We start from the raw sequence: 6,223 nt of genomic DNA on the forward strand, positions 1-6,223 counted from the left end.
TTGACAGCCAAAAATGTGGATAGATTATGTGAAAAAAATAGTGTTTTCTGTATTTTAATTATTTTTCTATTTCTGGGCCTGACAACCACGCAAGGTGTTGAAGTGCAGATAACACAATTCACGGATCACACCGTTGACAGCAAAATTGTGGACAGATTAACTGTATTGCAGTGAAGATTCCAAGAAAAGCTAGACTGCCATCGAATGTATACATGTGTGTCAATGTGTCATGTGCACACTATTTCATCATACTATGCTTTGTAAATCTTTATTCTTAGGAGGGAATAGAAGGTGGAGCCTGATGTTCTTGGAAGAAATCACATCCCCACAGAACAGCAAACAACTCATTGTTTCATTGTTGGCAATTTAACAGACAGTTTCCAAAATTAAGGAAGCCTATAATGAAAAGTAAATAGTAGTTGGAACATTAAACTGTCATCCACCTTACACTATGTGGTATGTTTTGCCTAGGGATATCGCTCTCTTAGAGGATGAGAATAACTCCCCAAGGGGGAATGTGTCTTCTGAAAAATGACCTGAACTATTATCTTCCACTTCATAATAGCCCAAAGTTAGTGACCTTGAGCTCTTCATTTCATTAAACCACCAGGGAAGGTTTAATCAGTAGAAAATATTTTCTCAACATTCTTTTGCCTAATTTTATGGTGTATCTTTTAATATTCCCAAGAATATGGGGTTCAGTCAACTTTTTTGGAAATGGGCACCCCAAATGTACCAGTGTATTGTTCCAACCACAATGTTTTGACTGTTCTGGGAGGTTTTGTTTGTTGCTAAACTAGGAGAGTCTACTGTGAAGGGGGAGACTTTTAATATACAGCTGCTATCTAGTCAGAAGTTGTATAGCTTTCCCTAGTGATGAATGTTGCTCTTTTAACAATTATATTAATGCCACTGCAAATCTGCATTCATATTTTCATTTTCACAGACAAGACAGACACCAACATTTTCCCGATGGACCCCATTGACATATAAAACAGTGATCATGTCATTTTAGCACTAATTGTTGTTGCAAATATAGATAAGGAGTGTGGAAGTTTTATTGTCCTCTAATAGATATCCAGTCCATGAAAAAGGCAACTCTAATAAAGAAAGTAAGTAGAATGTATGGATTTTACATATGTAGTTAGCAAGTCATGGAACTTAGTGCACCAAAAAGAGAGAAATAGGGCTCGCACTCAATAATATTATAAATATATAAATTTTATTAGTGTCTCCATATGAGACAAATCACAATAAAAACACATAGAAAACAGTAGATGGTGGAAAATGAGCACACAAAATGACACGGAGCATGACTAATACCTGAGATGGCAAATAGATACAAACAATGGGTATATAAATATAGCACTAATGTGCATATAGACCAAATAGGATATCAGAAATACATATAGTCAGGCTGAGCTATAAAGGCTAAGTAAAGGTATCATATATAGTGTAACCAAAATATACATATAAAGTGCAGAGTGCAAATATATCAAAGTACATAGATAGTGGAAGCTAAGTGGTTCATTGTAAAGCCATAGACAAAGTACCTGTATAGTGCTCCAGCACTATACAGGTACTTTGTCTATGGCTTTAAAATGAACCACTTAGCTTCCACTATCTATGTACTTTGATATATTTGCACTCTGCACTTTATATGTATATTTTGGTTACACTATATATGATACCTTTACTTAGCCTTTATAGCTCAGCCTGACTATATGTATTTCTGTAATCCTATTTGGTCTATATGCACATTAGTGCTATATTTATATACCCATTGTTTGAATCTATTTGCCATCTCAGGTATTAGTCGTGCTCCGTGTCATTTTGTGTGCTCATTTTCCACCATCTACTGATTTCTATGTGTTTTTATTGTGATTTGTCTCATATGGAGACAATAATAAAATTTATATATTTATAATATTATTGAGTGCGAGCCCTATTTCTCTCTTTTTGGTGTACTACCATACGTGCTGGCTCTGCACGGGTACTCACTTCTGTGAGTCATTCATTATTGGTGCTTTAAGTCATGGAACTTGTTGACAATCCTAGGCAGAATATATCACTTGTCCATCTATAACAATAACTTTAGCTTTATTGCTCCTTCTTATCCTAATGCAGTACAGTATCACCCCATGTAAAATTTATGTAACATCTTTTGAGTCATGTGCCTTTCTCACTGTCATTTATTTGTATACAGCCTGATTAAGGTATTTCTATCCTCTGAAAGCTTGAAAACATAACTTTTCTGTATAGCCAATAAAGCTGCTATAAGGCTTTTGTCCTTTTTAACACAAACTTATTTCATATCACTTAGGTAAAATCTGTAATAATATCAAGCATATTATTACCATATCATAAAATTCAAATAAAATGTTAGGAATGTTCTCTAAATACTGTTCTCTAGATCTGTATAGTTGATAGTAGTGTTGACCAAATCAAAGCATTTGAAGTGGAATGTGATCCAAAGTTTAGGGAAAAATTTGATTCTCCACAATTCCGAATCTCCTTGCGATTTTTTTTCTTGAAATGGCTGTTGCAAGTCTTATAAAGTGAAAGTAAGAAGGCCAGGAATACGAGATCACTCATAATGCTGTACAGCCAGCAGATAGCCATCCCTTGTGATGTCAAAGCTTATGAAAAGCCTTATCTCACTTGGTCTCTGCCATTTTACTATGAGCTGAGATCAGGAAAAAACTTACCAAGATCTTATCCGCTATGAACAGTGTTTCAGAAAGCTTTTACTTGGATAAGGAAAGACTTTGTAGGGAGATCATAGGGAGAGGTTTTAGACACTGAACATAGGGAGACTTCAGGGAAAGTGTAGGTTGAGTGTAATTGCAACGTTTATCTTGTTCACCCGCTGCCACATTCCGAGTTAATCTTTTAATTTATACATAAAATTACTGTGTCTCAGTATTAAAGTGTTTCGTAATATATCACCATCTGTATCTTACTGAACTACAGGCACATTAACAGTTATGCATCATTCACACAGTCAGTGTTCGTTCAGTGATTTCCATTAGTGATTGTAAGCCAAAACCAAGTGCAGTTCTAAACACAGAACAGGTGCAGATCTTTCCCTTTTAACTAATGTCTGTAGGGGTTCCAATGGTTTTGGCTCACAAACACTGATGGAGATCACTGACCGAACACTGACTTGTGAATGAGGCTTTAATCTGTTAATTTATACATAGAATTATTGTGCCTCAGTATTAAAATATGGTGTAATATATTGCTGTCTGCATCTTGTTGAACCGCTGGTACATTGTAGTTAATCTGTTAATTTATACATAGAATGACTGTGCCTCAGTATTAAAATATGGTGTAATATATCGCTGTCTGCATCTTGTTGAACCACGGGCACATTCACAGTTAATCTTTTAATTTATACACAGAATTACTGTGACTTATTATTAAAGTGCTTTGTAATATATCGCCGTCTGAATCTTCTTCACTTCTTTCCTCTGCTGCCACAATCCTAGTTAATCTTTTAAATTCTACATAGAATTACTGTGCCTCAGTATTAAAGTGCGGTGTAATACTGTATATTGCCTTCTGCATCTTGTTGAACTGCTGGCACATTCACAGTTAATCTTTTACATTACTGATACAATTTGTGTACACTATGGCCAACAGACAGTGCCTGGGCCCTCTAAAGTAATAGACAGTGGCAAAAATGTTGTAGTCAGCACAAGTAGCAGCAGAAGATGAATTGGACGTAGCAGTAGCCACAACGGGCCAGAGCTGCCACTGTCATTCAGTGTTTGTGCTTTGACTAACAATCCAGCTGTATTGGAATGGTTGACTCACTCTTCAACATCATCACAAGTGACAACAGATACACACATCCAGAAATCGGTGGGTTCCTTTGACACCAATCTTTGTTGGCATGGCCCAGGTACTGCCTCTTTTTTCTCAACTGTCCTGAGCCTGCCTCTTGCTTTTGTTGCTCCTTCTGCTAGCCAAATAATGTATACCACCGGCTCTTCTCTGCAATTCAGCTTGGATGACCTTTTTAACAGCAGTAAACAGTTATAGGCCAGCACAGACTTGAAGGAGAGGTCTGCTGCAGACTCCTCTAGGTGTGCAACTACCGATGATCACAGTCAGGTGGGTGCATATTTTGCAAGAGGTCAAGGATGTGCACAAGAGACAGGCGAGGGTGACATTAGTGAGGAAGAAACTAATGTAGATGATGATGTAGTCAATCGCATGTAGGAGCCAGGTGAAGGGGGCATTGTCATCAACAGGAGGCAAAGGTGGCAGCTTGCCCTTGAGGCAGCAGGATTGAAGCATACCTGTGAAACAGCAGTGTAGCAGTGTGCCCGTCAGGCAGCGTAGTAGAAACAGTGAGAGTTCTGCAGCCAAGTGGCATAGGAAAAGCGTGACAACCATTTAGTGTTACAGCTTGATGCAGCGACTGCTGCATGTCCCACCAGCCCACACCCCCTCTCCAGCAATCAGGGCTTGCCAAAATCAGCAGAAGGAAGCTGTTGTTCCTTCCTATTGACTTCAACAATATGAATAGCTTCCGATGTTCCTCCTCATACTCTTACTCCTCGTCACTTGTTTTGACAACACTTGATCACCGAGACTATTGCAAAAAAAACACAGTATGTGTGCACTCATCAAAGGGTGCAGAAGCTGGAAATGAATGCACCTGGCCAAGTTGTTTCTAGTAAAGTCCCTCCCTTTCCATGTAGTCGACTCTGCACATTTCAGAGAACTGATGGCTTGTGTCCAGCCAAGGTGGAGAGCCCCAAGCCGACATTACTTTTCTAAAAAAAGCTGTACCAGCTCTCCACACATACATTGAGCAAAAAGCGGGCCAGTACTTGTGCCTCTTGGTTTCTGGTATATGGAGTTACACTTATGTTATTATTGTCAAGGACAATATATGTCGTTCACAACCCCTGGGAAAATGTGGTTCTGGACCAGGCACACCAGCAACTTGGCCAGGTGATGTTGCCTCCTTGCTGTACTGCTGGGATTTCTGCATCAATGTCCTCCACTACCTCCTTATCCTCCATCTATTCATCACCCTCCAATGTAGGAACAGTTTACAGTGGTCCCTCAGTGTATCAACTACTGTATGTAAAGCTAGACATTGTTATGCAATTCTGCACCTGGCGAGCCTAGGCGAACAGAGCCACAGTGGGGAGGAACTGCTAATCATCATCAATAAAGAATTCCCAACTGGAGATGGGAATTATGGTTACTGATAACGAGAAGAATTTTTTTTCTGCGCTGTGTAAGGGAAAGCTGACCCATGCTCCCTGCATGGCACATGTTTTTAATCTCGTTGTCACCAAGTTCCTCAAGTCTTCCACTGAACTATGAATATATACATATGTTATGATCCATATGTTAAACTGCCTGTACAAGCTGAGTAAGGCAATCAACTGATTTTAATGTCTGTAAAGTGCTGTGGAATATAGTAACGCTATACAAGTACATAAAATAAATAAACCTATTTCTTCATGCAGCAGATGGACAGGTCTACTCCCCCATGTAACTTACACGTTAGCCAGTGGCAGCACATGCGTGACATGTGCTGTTTGCTCAGGCCCTTTCAGAAGGCCACTTTATTTGTCAGATCTACGGACTGAATGATGTCATTCCAATTCTTCATGTCCTGGAGGGGATGCTGAAAAATCTTATTGGCGAGGGAACAGAATACAAGGCACCTACATCTTACTGCCACCTGAACCCTGAGGAGGATGAGGATGAGGAGAAGGAGGACATAAATGTTTATAAATGAATGTTCTACACAAGTGGGTGGTTTATCTGCCCAAGGGACAGGAGAAGAGCAGGAGGAGTAGGAGATGCTGGAGGGCAATGATAAGGAAGACACAGATGACCCTGACAGACCATGGCAGTATGCAGTGGAGATGGAGGCAGGGAGGCCCTCCTAGTCCCTTGCACAAATGTCCAGATGCATGCTTTCTTGCATGTTTACTGACAGCCAGAATGTCAGGTCAGCAGATGGCTTCTGGCTATCCACATTCTTAAATCCTCGCTACCGGTTAAAAATGGGGGAATTTTTTAGATCTTTTACCAGAGAGGGAGGCAAAAATGGACTACTGCTATTGCTGCTGCTGCCACAGTCCCCACTCTGTTATGGGGCCACTACTGCTATTGCTGCTTCTGCCATCGTCCCCACTCTGTCACTGGACCATTACTGCTATTGCTGCTGCTGCCACCATTCCCACTC

The sequence above is a fragment of the Bufo bufo genome, chromosome 9, assembly GCF_905171765.1.
Source record: "Bufo bufo chromosome 9, aBufBuf1.1, whole genome shotgun sequence".
Classification (NCBI taxonomy): Eukaryota; Metazoa; Chordata; class Amphibia; order Anura; family Bufonidae; genus Bufo; species Bufo bufo.